The sequence below is a fragment of the Hemiscyllium ocellatum genome, chromosome 10 (genome assembly GCF_020745735.1).
Source record: "Hemiscyllium ocellatum isolate sHemOce1 chromosome 10, sHemOce1.pat.X.cur, whole genome shotgun sequence".
Lineage (NCBI taxonomy): Eukaryota > Metazoa > Chordata > Chondrichthyes > Orectolobiformes > Hemiscylliidae > Hemiscyllium > Hemiscyllium ocellatum.
In genome coordinates, this window is record NC_083410.1 from 68379629 (window position 1) to 68392812 (window position 13184).

General features: G+C 38.3%; 1 protein-coding gene across 1 annotated transcript in view; it reads left to right on the forward strand.

The window, feature by feature from the left end:
- LOC132819796 (rho guanine nucleotide exchange factor TIAM2) overlaps positions 1-13184 on the forward strand; it is a 401154-nt gene that overhangs the window by 32722 nt on the left and 355248 nt on the right. Inside the window, exon 2 of the mRNA XM_060831569.1 lies at positions 11148-11204. The gene's annotated coding sequence lies outside the window, so the exon portion shown is untranslated. The remainder of the gene's footprint in view (positions 1-11147; positions 11205-13184) is intronic.

Below are 13184 nucleotides of genomic sequence, written 5' to 3' on the forward strand. Positions count from 1 at the left end.
ATTTGCACATTGTGGTGTTCTCGTGCATCTTGTCCCTGTGGCCTACTGAATAAAGAAATTGGGGAATTTGGAAGGTGCTGCTGAGCAGACTTCAACAGATTTCTTTATTGTAGAGCAATATTATGTTTGGAAAAGATAACTGAAACGGAAAATCAGTGCAAAATCTTAATGAATCACTTCACTAAAGTGAGAAAGACAGATTAATTTACCAATAGAAAAATCTACGTAAAATTTCCTATGTTTACCTGTTAAAATGCCTACTTGGTCTAAAACCCAAAAGATCTTATATACCTAGCAACAGACTCAAGAAAATTACATTAGTCTACTCCAAATGTAACTAAACGTTTGACAAATGGATCAATGTATGGGGACATCAGCAAGCTTAACAATCTGGGATTCACAGAACCTGCTTATATTAATAACCTATTTAAATTGTTATTATTTAATTGTTATTATCTTATCAGCCCAGTTATGATGGCTGAAGGAGCAAAGCTGCATCCTGCAAAAATTAGACTACATCGTAAGTGTGTATTAATGTAGGAGTGCTACAAATTACCTACAATGTAATGCACGGAGGAGAATTGAAAACGTGTATATTGTTCTCAGTCAACCAACTTGGATGTTTACCTTGTGGGAGAATGTAAAACCATTTTTGTTAGTAAGGTTGTTATTTTTTGACCTTGATATTTTGGTGAGCTCCCTATTTGAAAGCGTCAGCCTTGTGGTGAATGAAGGCAATTCCAAAGTGCTGATGAGTTTCCAGATTTTGACCCAATGACGGTCCTTAAACTAAGGGTCATAGTTTAAAATGGGTGACCGCCCTTATTTTAAGACATAGATGAAGAAATTTATTTGAGGGCTGAGTATCTTTTGAAATTCCCTTCCCTTCAAGAGGAAGAGTGATGTCACTGAATTTGACATCCTTTTTCTATTCTATCATGCGGACCTCTGCCTGAGTCATTGTACAGAATGCCAGCACCACACGATCTAGTGCAAAGAACGAATCCTTACACGGATTACTTCCGTTTAAAAATAACTTTAAATGTTTTAAGGCAGAGGTAGATAATTTATCAGGTATGAGCAGAAATGTGGAGTTAGTGACATCCGCAATGATCTTATTCATTGGCGGACAGGCTCAAAGGGCTGACTGGCTACTTTTGCTGCTCTTCATTTGGTCATAACTTCACTTTGAATCTGCACACATGTGTTAATCTGAACTTCATCCAAAGAGATCAACAACCTCCTAATCAGGAAACAGCTGTCCAAAATCTGATACATGAACAATTACTTAACAGTTCAAGTGAGATCACTTGCATAATAAAGCTGTTTAATATAGAGGAAGTCATTAACTTCACTTGATTGTTGAGATGTTCAGTCCTCTGTTTTCTAAAATGGTTAGGTTAGTGTCCACTCAGCACTTTCACAAACATGATCGAAAGTCTGAATAAGTTACTTCATCAATCAAGCAGTCACAATGGATGACCTGAAGACATCCAATCTGATCAACTTGAAGGAGACGAGTTGCATATGACTCCATGGTAATCAGACCAACAGCCACAGATCCAGGGCACAGTTAAGGAAAAAGTGCCCTGGTCTAAGCATCAAGAGTATTGTTTAAAAAAAAGACTACAGTTTCCAATTAGAAAGCAATTTGCTTGATTCAGACATTCAATCTCTAGGGGGAGAAAAGACTTCCTTCAACAGAGTGACTTAAGGAAATTTGGAAAGTTGAGGCTTTTACAGATAATGTACCAATAACCTATGAAGAGTGACATCCAAGATATGGTGGACATTCCAGCAGAGAATTGATCCACAGTTCACAACTGGTGTCAACAGTCTTCATGGAAAACACCTACCATCTCCCTAGTTTGAAGAGAGTGCATGCTGTAAGAGGGATGAAAAATGTCTAGAATACCTGCATTTGAGGGGTCAGATTTTTGGGTGGGGAGGTACAGAAGGGGTATATTATTCGTTTGGGGCATTTGTTATTACAATTAATGGCTTTGAAGAAGTTAATGTTCATTTTAGATTTGCAAGTTGCCATCAAACCTTAAATCACAGCTTTTTGCCTTGAATATCTAGACAATTAAGATTTCATCTCATTGCAGGAAAAAGCCGACAGCAGCAAGTAGGAGGCATACACGGTCTTGTAGCCCAGCTAAACTAGGAGGCCTGCATGCTATGCTTTTAATTTAGCAAAGCATATGGCACTTAGTGCCATGTAATAGTTACTGAATAATTACAAAATGCTGATCTGCAACTTCAGCTTCAAAGTTGGACATGTTAATTGCTAGATTTTTGACTTCATTTTAAATTTACTTGGTGGGGTGGGGCAATAACATCAGGAATAGACCATCGTATATATGTTACCTTTTACATTAAAGAGGAATCCTACAAAGTAAACTTCATAATGGTTGTAAGAGATACCAAGAGGTCCTCTGGAGGTTCGGTGTGTTGAACCTAGCCCAAAATAACACTAAATAGTTATTGCCCATATCATGTTGTCCAGGTGTGGGGTGGAGCCAAGGGCAGAGGATTTGTTTGGATAGAAGTTTATATTTTGCCAAGTTCTGACAAAGACTAGATATTTTCTTCTGCGCTGTTTCCCATGCCAGACTCTATGATCCGGGAATTTTAAAAGTTAAACTGTTAAATTATTTGCAGTCAATTTTGGCCTAGTCCTGATTACATTACACATTTGGCCAAACTCAGCAAAACTTCAACTTCAGCTATGAAGATAGATTGGAGAAGTAAGGCCTTTTTTCCATGCAGAGAAGGGTAGATTTGATTAAAATTTTAAAGCATCAGCATAGATAAGGAGATACTATTCCCACTTATAATTGAGAATGAGAAGGCACATATTCAGTGATTTACAAAATAACCAACTGCAAAGTGACCAAAGACAGATTGAACATGTGTAGTTTCTGTCTGGAATGTGCTCCTTAGAAATGGGTAGAAGCAGCTTCAATTGATGTATTCAAAAGACTATGAAATGTTTCTATTCTAACAATGGGTAGGGCCGTGGAGGAAAAACAAAACAAGACAATAGCAGGAAGTCGATGCTAATTCATAAAGCCATTGCAGATGTAGTTGGTCAAATGGTGGTCCCTTGCTCTGAGAATCTGTGAACTGTACAGTTAAGTCATGTATTTTCTATATCACTGGTTGACACAGATTTCTTATTATTGAGGATGGTCCTATATATAGTGTTTTGATTTGATTTATATTTCTAAAGGAAGGAATCTTGAGTTTATAATATAATATGGCAGGAGCTATGCCACTAACCTTATGGTCACAATATAAATTTTGTATTTGCCAAAAGCTAAATGTCTAACAAATATAACTACGTTTATCCATGATTTCTGAGCAGTTGAGTTTAATCAAATTTTGCCATGCATAGGTTATATAATGAAACATGTTTGGCAGGTGCGACCTTTTTTTAAAAAAAAGCATTCTATAATCAGTTGTTGTATTCTACTGAAATGCACTGCCGCCTTAGTAGATTTTGCTCTTGTACCATCATGCATAATGTAAGTTGAGAATTGTTGGGTTATTGTACTCAAGCCCAGTTCCTGTAACACCACAGACAGCCACTCCTTTGTATTTTGTCGCTAACTGCATGCTGTTGGCAGTGATGTCTCCCCAGGAGGTAGAAGAACAAGGTTATGCATCTCTCTGCAGGAGCTATGCCACTAATCTTATGGTCACAATATAAATTTTGTATTTGCCGAAAGCTAAACTTCTAACAATGATTCAGACTACATCTGTTGCATTCTGTGCGTCTTACTGTTGTGTATAATATGGCAGGAAACAAAAGGTGCAAAATGTAATTATGCTCTCTGTAATTGAAAGTTAGCCACAACAAAGAAGTAATTTCATTTGATCTACATACAGTCTCTGATATTAATGAATGGCTTTGTTTAAAATATAATTGAGTCAGACAAAGAAAGGGCATATATAAGCAATAATTGGCACCTGCTTGCGAGTTTATTATTTCAAATAGCAATTCACTGTCCAACACAGCATGTGAACTCTTCAAAGAAGACTCTGATATCACTTAATCTCAAACATGTATTATGCAGACTTATCTGATTTATTTTCTACAACATGACTAAACATCATCATATTGTAGTTTGGAAAATCAGTATTACTTGGCAATAACATCTTGCATGTCATCAGCACTGAAATATAATATAAAATACATGTTCTGTTGCTTTAGCATTGTTGTAGAACAGTTTGATGCCCAGTTGTACAGTTCTTGGTCCTGACTCCAAAGAGAGGAGTGATTTGGAGATGCCGGTGTTGAACTGGGGTGTACAAAGTTTAAAGATCTCACAACACCAGGATATAGTCCAATAGGTTTAATTGAAAGCACTAGCTTTCGGAGCAGCGCTTCTTCAGGTGGGTGTGGAGGACACAATTGTGTCCTCCACACCCACCTGATGAAGGAGCGCTGCTCTGAAAGCTAGTGCTTTCAATTAAACCTGTTGGACTATATCCTGGTGTTGTGATTTTTAGCAAAGAGAGGAAGTTCATGATACATGACAGTCTTACACTGCTGGCGTTTCTTGCCAATTTAAGTATGCCAATTGATTTGAATGTTTGATACAATTGATGTGGAGGAGCCAGTGTTGATACAGTTTGGATATTGTTTGTTTGTTTGTTTTTAAAAACCTAATTTGATCATGTGAAAGACTCCACTTGAGTATGCTCATCAAGGTGCAACTGATGTATTATTGGAGCTAGTAAAATAAATAAGGATTTCATTGAATGAATTTTTTTTGTATATGTACAGTATAGTCAAATTAGTGAGCCACGCAGTTTGAGGGCAGCTGTGGACGGGCAATAAATGCTGACCAACCAGCAACATGCATGACTCAAGAAGAATCCACGATTGTTGAACACTGAATATGGCAGTTATTTGCTTTTTGATCCTGATCAGTCATTTAATCAACATTTTTATGAAGAGTGAAAGAGCCTCCCAGTTCAGTTCATGCTTATTACAGTGTAAATAAATTCTTATTTGCCTATTTTAATATCTGTACTTAGTCATTGTTAAGTGTATAGAACAGTTTAAACTTCAACTTCTTTCCTTTTGCCATTTTGCCTTTCCCAACAGAGAAAATTAATTTCTCATCAGAGGTTTGGTTTCTAAGTTGTGCATTATTTAGTTCTGAAAGTGATGATATGCTAAGTTATTTTTAAAATGCTTGGTTTTACAGGACTGTGCAATCAGTCACTTAATGCTGTTTACTCAGAGCTTATACTAGTGATTGTTCGATGGGCTGTTCCCAGGGATACACATTAAAGCAGACATCAACACAGAAAGCTGGCACACGAGTGCAGCAAGTAGTGAGCAAGACTGATGTAATGCTGGTTTCTTAGATCAAGGGAGCGGGAGCATAAGAGTCAGGTTGTTTTAACTGTGACTGCACAAGATGTTGGTGAGACCACATGGAGCAGTTTTTGTCCACTTCATTGAAGGAAAGATATTTAATTGGAGGCAGTTCAGTGAAGGTTCTCTCGGAAGATCCCCAGTATGGAGCAATTCTCTGAGCAAAGGCTACACGGGTCAGGACTCAATTCACCAGAGTTTAGAAGAATGAGGTGATCTTATTGAAACTTAAGATTCTTAAGGGGCTTAACAGAGTAAGTGTTGAGAGGATGGTTCCCCTCATGGAAGGATCTAGAATCAGAGGGCATAGTCACAGAATAATGGGATGCTAAATTACAATTGAGATGAGGAATTTCCTGAGGGTTCAGTGTCTTTGAAACTCCTTGCCACAGAGCTGAGGGGGCAATCTTTATGTATATTTAAGACTGATTAGGTTCTTGATCATGAGGGGAATTAAGGACTGTGGAGAAAATGAAAAATGTATACGTGAGTAATATAGGATCAGTCATAATTGAATGGTGCAGCAGGCTCAAGGAACCAAACCTATGCTCCTTTTCAAATTTCTAATGACCTTTAAGCAGCTGGAAGACCAATTCAGTGAAAGATGTTCAGTTTTCCAGTGCAAGGGTTGTCCTTGACAGTGTTGCAGAGACTGGCACGTGATAAATTGTAAATATACTGAACATGGTGTACAGAGGAAATCTTTTATCTGTTGCACTTTGTGATTTCCAATTTGTTTTGCACTTGAGCTGTCTCCTTGACAAGGAATGATTTTACAAATCTTACATTCATTCTGAGTGGAACATCCTGTATGGGAATAAGTTGAGTTTTCTTGCAAATTCTGTAACATTCAAGTAAGATGTTTTGAATAAAGTATATTCTTGGGAAGTAAGAGTTATGATTCGATTGGGCCAGTATGAGGAAGGCTAATTAAGGAGAGCTGCACCCCAGAGATCTCCAATTTATCAATGTTGAACTTATGAATATTTGTAATTCCAAGTGAGATCCCATGTTAATATTTAAATTTGCTCGTACTTGTAAATGGATATTTTGTATTGTGCAGCATTGTGCTTGTTTGTGTAAAAGTCTTATGTATGTACACAGGAACAGAATTTGTTTGTAATCTGGGGATGTCCTGTACTGATCATTTCACATTGATGTATATCCAGAACCACTTTAGAACATAGAACAATACAGGGCCGAGCAGGACCTTTGGCCCTTGATGTTGCGCCGACCTGTGAACTATTGTCAGCTCGTCCCCCTACACTATCCCAAAATCATCTGTGTGCTTATCCAAGGATTGTTTAAATCTCCCTAATGTAGCAGAGTTGACTACATTGGCAGGTAGAGCATTCCACTCCCTTACCACACTCTGCGTAAGGAACCTGCCTCTGACATCTGTCTTAAATCTATCACTCCTCAATTTGTAGTTATGCCCCCTTGTACAAGCTGACATCCTCATCCTAGGAAAAAGACTTCCACTGTCTACCCTATCTAATCCTCTGATCATCTTGTTTCTCTCTATCAAATCCCTCCCCTCTCCCACCCCCTTAGCTTTCTTTTTACCAATGAGAGCAGGTTTAAGTCTCTCAGCCTTTCCTCATAAGATCTTCCCTCCAAATGAGGCAACATCCTGGTAAATCTCCTCTGCACCTTTTGCCAGTGCTTCCACATCCTTCCTAAAATATGGCGACCAGAACTGTACGCAATATTTCAGGTGTAGAAACTTGTTGAAACATCAAAGTGACGGTGTATGAATGCAGTGCCATGTTTTACCCAGAGATGAACTTCTGATCACCCATGTCAGTTACACTGCCAGATATCCTACTTCTACCTTTTGTGGCATATCCCTGCCACTTGCAAAAATCCTTGCTGAAATTGCCGTCCAAGCCTTTATTATTCCAGTGCTTTCCTGGATGGGCCCCCATCTTGCCCCCTATTGTAACCTGAACTCATCAAAAACTGTGCTGCCCACATTCGAACTGGCATCACATCCTACTCTGCTTTCACTCATGCACTCTCCAATATCTATTGCCTTCTGTCTCAGTTTTAAAAATTGCATTCCTGATGTCCAAGTCTTATATGGTCTCACTGTTTCGATAAACTCCTCCTGACCTAAAATCCTAGAAGATATCTGTACTCCTATTCTGGCTTTCTGCTGATTGTGTTACCATAGGTGGTTATGCCTTTAATTAACCAGGCTATAACCATTAGAATTCTGTCTGTAAACATATCCACATCTATATTGCTTTAAGATTTTCTTTAAAAACGTTTTTTTTTGGACCAAGCTTTTGCTCCCAAGCCCTTGTGTGGCATGGTACCATTAAAATAGAGATAACTGCCTTATGAAGTGCCTTGGGTTGTTTTTAATAGGTTAAAAGTGCTGTACAAATGTAGTTCTCATCATAGAGTTTCAGAAAGTTTTAGGCCAAAATGATTGAAGCAATGGAGTCCTTAGAAACAAGGGTTGAGGATTTCAAACTGGGAGTTGGGTTCACTTTCGGAAACAGTACTTTAGATTTTAATGTTCATATTCCCATCAAGTATACTCTGGGGGCGGGGAGGGGGAGGAAAGAGAATATTGGAGTTTATTTAATTTTTACAATCTATCCAAGTAGCAAAAGAGGAATGAAATGGATGTTCTAGAATGTAAATAAATAAATTTTACGGCAGAACAAGACTTATACACTTAATGGTAAGGTCCTAGGGAGTGTTGCTGAACAAAGAGACCTTGGGGTGCAGGTTCATAACTCCTTGAAAGTGGAGTTGCAGGTAGATAGGATAGTGAAGAAGGAGTTTGGCATGCTTTCCTTTATTGGACAGTGTATTGAGTACAGGATTTGGGAGGTCATGTTGCAGCTGTACAGGACATTGGTTAGGCCACTGTTGGAATATTGCATGCAATTCTGGTCTCCTTCCTATCGGAAAGATGTTGTGAAACTTGAAAGAGTTCAGAAAAGATTTACAAGGATGTTACCAGGGTTGGAGGATCTGAGCTACAGGGAGAGGTTGAACAGGCTGGGGCTGTTTTTTCCCTGGAGCATCGGAGGCTGAGGGGTGACCTTTATAGAGTTTTACAAAATTGAGGGGCATGGATAGGATAAATAGACAGTCTTTCTTTTCCCTGCGGTTGGGGAGACCAGAACTAGAGGGCATAGGTTTAGGGTGAGAGGGAAGAGATACAAAAGAGACCTAAGGGGCAACCTTTTCAAGCAGAGGGTGGTATGTGTATGAAATGAGCTACCAGAGGATGTGGTGGAGGCTGGTACAATTGCAACATTTAAGAGGCATTTGGATGGGTATATGAATAGTAAGGGTTTGGAGGGATATGTGCCAGGTGCTGGCAGGTGGGATTAGATTGGGTTGGGATATCTGGTCGGCATGGACTGGGTTGAACCGAAGGGTCTATTTCCATGCTGTACATCTCTCTGACTCTAACTACCTGTAATGAAAATTCTATCATTTCATTTAACAATATAATGTTACCTAAACAAAAGTTCCTTCTGGGGGATCCTTTTGAATTGTATGTACTAATGGCTTTACCTGACATCAAAGAAGTGGTGGGTCGAATTAGTTGGTTGTGGTGGGAAATTTCTCATTTGAAGGAAAATAAATATCCAAGTCTGCAACAATAGGAGTTAGTTTTTTCATCTGTTTTCACCTAGGTGGGTTTTTAAACTAAAGTTCCTTTAGTTTAAAAAAACTAACCTTTTCTGGATAGTTGTCATTCTTGTAAGATACTTTATGGTGAATTTATTAACACTGGAGTTTAATTTCTGAATCAAATGTTCATCCAATCCATCAAAGTATCTTAAGATTTATATTTTAGAATATGAGGTGCTGGAAAAACATAGCAGGCCGGCAGCATCCGAGGAGCTCCTGCTCTTCGGATGCCGCCTGGCCTGTGTTTTTCCAGTACATTTTTCAACTCTGGTCTCCAGCATCTGCAGTCCTCACTTTCTCCCATTTTAGAATGTGAATGTAGGTCAAGGTGATAGAACATCATTGCAAAGTATCTTGCTTTAGTCATCTGAATTTCCACATTGCAGAATAAATGCCCCTTTTTTTACGATAGCAATGTATAATTGCTAGACATGCTGTAGTTGTAAGATAAATCTGGAGTAAGATTCACCAATGTACAGCACAAGCGATCACTGTTCTGAAAGTCAGTGTTTCTGACATGGGTTGACAATTTTTCCCAACGTGTCTGAAATGAATCCATGGATTGCATTGCGTTCCATAAGCAGGGGGTAAGAATGTTTTGAGCACAAAATGAGGGTTAGTTACAAGGCCTTGAACCTTAAGTGAGAATTTTGTGTTAACCTTTTATATGACTACAATTGTCTCATGACAGCGTGGAACAATACAAATAATACAGGTACAGGCAAAGTTTAACTGTCATTACAGGCAGTACTTCAAATGACAGTATTTTAATGTTGGAATGATTAACCCTGGGAATATACTAAATTGTTTCAATTTTGTAAGGGCTCGATTTACATTTTGATTGAATTAATTTCAGTAAAAACAGAAAATGGAATCATCAGCCAGCTTAGCATCTGAACCAGGTTTGCATGCACCTGTTGAAAAGTACACGATATTGAGCATTGGGTCTCTGTTTCTGCCTTAATTGTATGGCCATCACACAATCATTATTCTGCCAGCATTTATATGGGTAGCGCTATTCCCCCTTAAATATCACTTTAAATTTCATACTTAATTTAAACATCATGGAATTGGTTCTGTATTAAACAAAACCTGCTAGCATTAAATGATTACTTTACTTTATACGTCATGCTGTTTTTATTCTTGCATAATAGATCACTTCATTTTATTGTCACCTCTCAAACTCTATTGATTTTTGTCAGCTTGAGCTGGTCTTCAGCCTGATTTACATCACCCCTGTGGTTTTAAACAGTTGGTCACCTGCATCCACTGCAGAGCTATACTGATTCATGAGCCCATGTGTACATTGACCAGATGGATCCTCATGAAAAGCACTGATGGGAGTATAAGCTGAGTCTGCTACTCAACGGTGACCTCAAGTGCTTGGCATCAAAGGACAATTTTAAATATTGCTTCTGTTCACCCAGGAGTGGGAGTTTGCAATGTTTTTCCTTGTGGTAAAACTAAATTGATGGTTTCTTAAGGGACAGTTGGCTTTAAGACCAAAGCACAAATATCAATTTGTGGGTTTTAAAAAAAAATTACTGTACATTTAATCCCTTTTTAAAATACTGTTACATTTATGAAATAGAGAAGATAGACTTTATTTAAGAGGAGAGCAATAATATGTTTTTATTAGAACAAAAATGGTGGACACTTAGAAATTTTTTTTAAAAGCTTCTATGAAAGTGCATAACTATTTCCACTAGAAGGCATAAAATTTAAGATCCACAATAAAAGTGAGCTTCAAAGAGATTATATACTGAGGCAATGGAATGACTTTAAACTAATAGTAATGGCATTTTCACGTTAAGGAAAACTAAATAAATGTTTAACTAGTTTTTATACAATAAATACTTACTTGGGAGTGTATATAATATTTGCATGAATCTGAGGGTAACCTCAAGTAAAAGGACTTAGCGTCCCAGGTCTAGTTGGAGAATAATCCAGATCCATACTTTTTGTAGCTCAGAGCTGCATTATTTAGTGAATTTGCGCAGTGAGCTAGCAAATTTACTGAGCATCACTATTTTAACTTCTGTTTCAGTGAAGTACTTGAGACAATTTGATTTATATGTTTACCTTTTAGAGCCATTAGTCAATCGTGTGGGTGTGAATAGGACGTCTGGCTCCACTTCAATTTAAGGTAATTATCTCATCTGTAACACTGGTAAATCTTGGCCTTGTCATCTTTGTTTGAAAACTCTGATATAATTCAGATACTTTATCATCAAGACAATGAACATTTAAGTTAGACAACTGACAAAGGCTCCAGTACTTTGACTGTAAGACTAATGTTTTAATGGTCCTGTTGTTGTATATGTTAATGCAATACCAGTGCTAAAAATGTGTTTGTAAGTTCACTAATTTGTAATTGTTTATATGTATAATTGGTTTTCTTGGTGTTTAGTATTTGCCCTCTTTCCCACCACCACCCCCCCAGCTTCTGTATAAAGAACTGAAGCTATTTTCCGAAAGGAATACTCCAGAAGTTGTGACCTAATTCGTAATCATAAAGTCAGTATCATTGTTTTGAAAAAAAATGTTTTATGGTCTCTGTGTACAACATCCAGTTATTTTTCTCATTGACTTTGAAATATGGGAGTTTATGTTTTAAGTAAGGCTTCAATCATTTTCTGCAGCTTTTTACTTTAAATGGATATTCAGTCTCCTTTTAATTGAGGTGGTGATTGAAGCAGTATATCTATCATGCAGTGTGTAAATGATCTGTATGTTGTGGTTCTCATTGGAAAGATTCTAGATGTGATCTGTATTTGGTGTTGGACTGTGGTGGACAAAGTTAAAAATCACACAACACCAGGTGATAGTCCCACAGGTTTATTTGCAAGCACGTGCTTTGGGAGCATGCTTCTTCATCAAGTGGTTGTGGAGTATAAGATCATAAGACATAGAATTTATAACAAAAGTTTCCAGCGTCCAAGGCAGACTTCAGGACAGGCAACAGTGCAAAATGGCCGAACAAAGGCTGATAGGTACCCATGGGGATGGCCTCAACCAAGACCTTGGGTTCATGGCTGCAGTAGACACATGCACCAAGCTCTGACCTGATTTCACTCTCTCTCGCTTGCTGTCCTATGCTTTCACAGACCCTCTCTCATACACATGTAGGCCCGCATGTGCACGCACACAGGTTTGTGGGATGAATTTGTACTTGCAGAATTACATTTTATTTTGCTCAAAAACAGCATGAATCCATGTGAATCCCCTTTTTTAAGAAATAGAATCAGTCTGAACATTGAGGCACAGACAGACTTTAGCCTCACACCTTCAATGCATTTTCTGAGCTGACAAGGCTCCTATTGTTAGAGTTCACTTGAGAATGTATCTTTTAAAAAGTTCTGTGATTTACTTGTGGAAGAAATGAAACCAACATAGTAATTCTGAAAGATCAGACTTGACAAACAATCAAGTTCTTTTTCAATAAATTATCTCAGCTGCATCACACTAAACTTTTGCTATAAATTTTATGTCTTACAATCCACAACCACTTGATGAAGGACTGGCGCTCCTCAAGCTAGTGCTTCTGAATAAACCTGTTGGAATATAACTGGTGTTGTGATTTTTAACTTTTAGATTTGATCTGAGATGGGTAGGGCAGGTGGTGGTCAATAGGCTTGCAAGATTGTATTGAGAAAGTAAACTACTGTTCTTGGACCATTTCTCCCCCACCCCACCACTTTTCTTTGGGTGGTGCACACATGACAGATGGTGAGATTGGGGGAGAGGATGGAGTCAGAGGGGAGTGGAAGAGAGTTCCAGAAGGCCTTGGATACCTCCAAGGTGTTGTATCTTGTGTGCCTTGATGCCTGAAAGAAAAAGTTTCTTGTTAGCACAGAAGGGACCAGATGATGAAGTGAAACTGTGGAGTGGTGCAACCCTGAGCAGCGTAATGCATTGCTGTTGGAGAGAGAGGTCAAGAGTGTGCAACTGAAACATAACCTCCTTCCTTTTGCATTCAATTCCCCTTGCACTAAAACAGAACATTCCATTAGTTTTTATGATTATTTTCTGGACGTGCATGCATTTTGCCTCAATCACAGAAGTAAGAGGACAACTAGATCTCTCTGTTGCTGCATGGCACTGAGTGTGGATCTTAGGATATGGT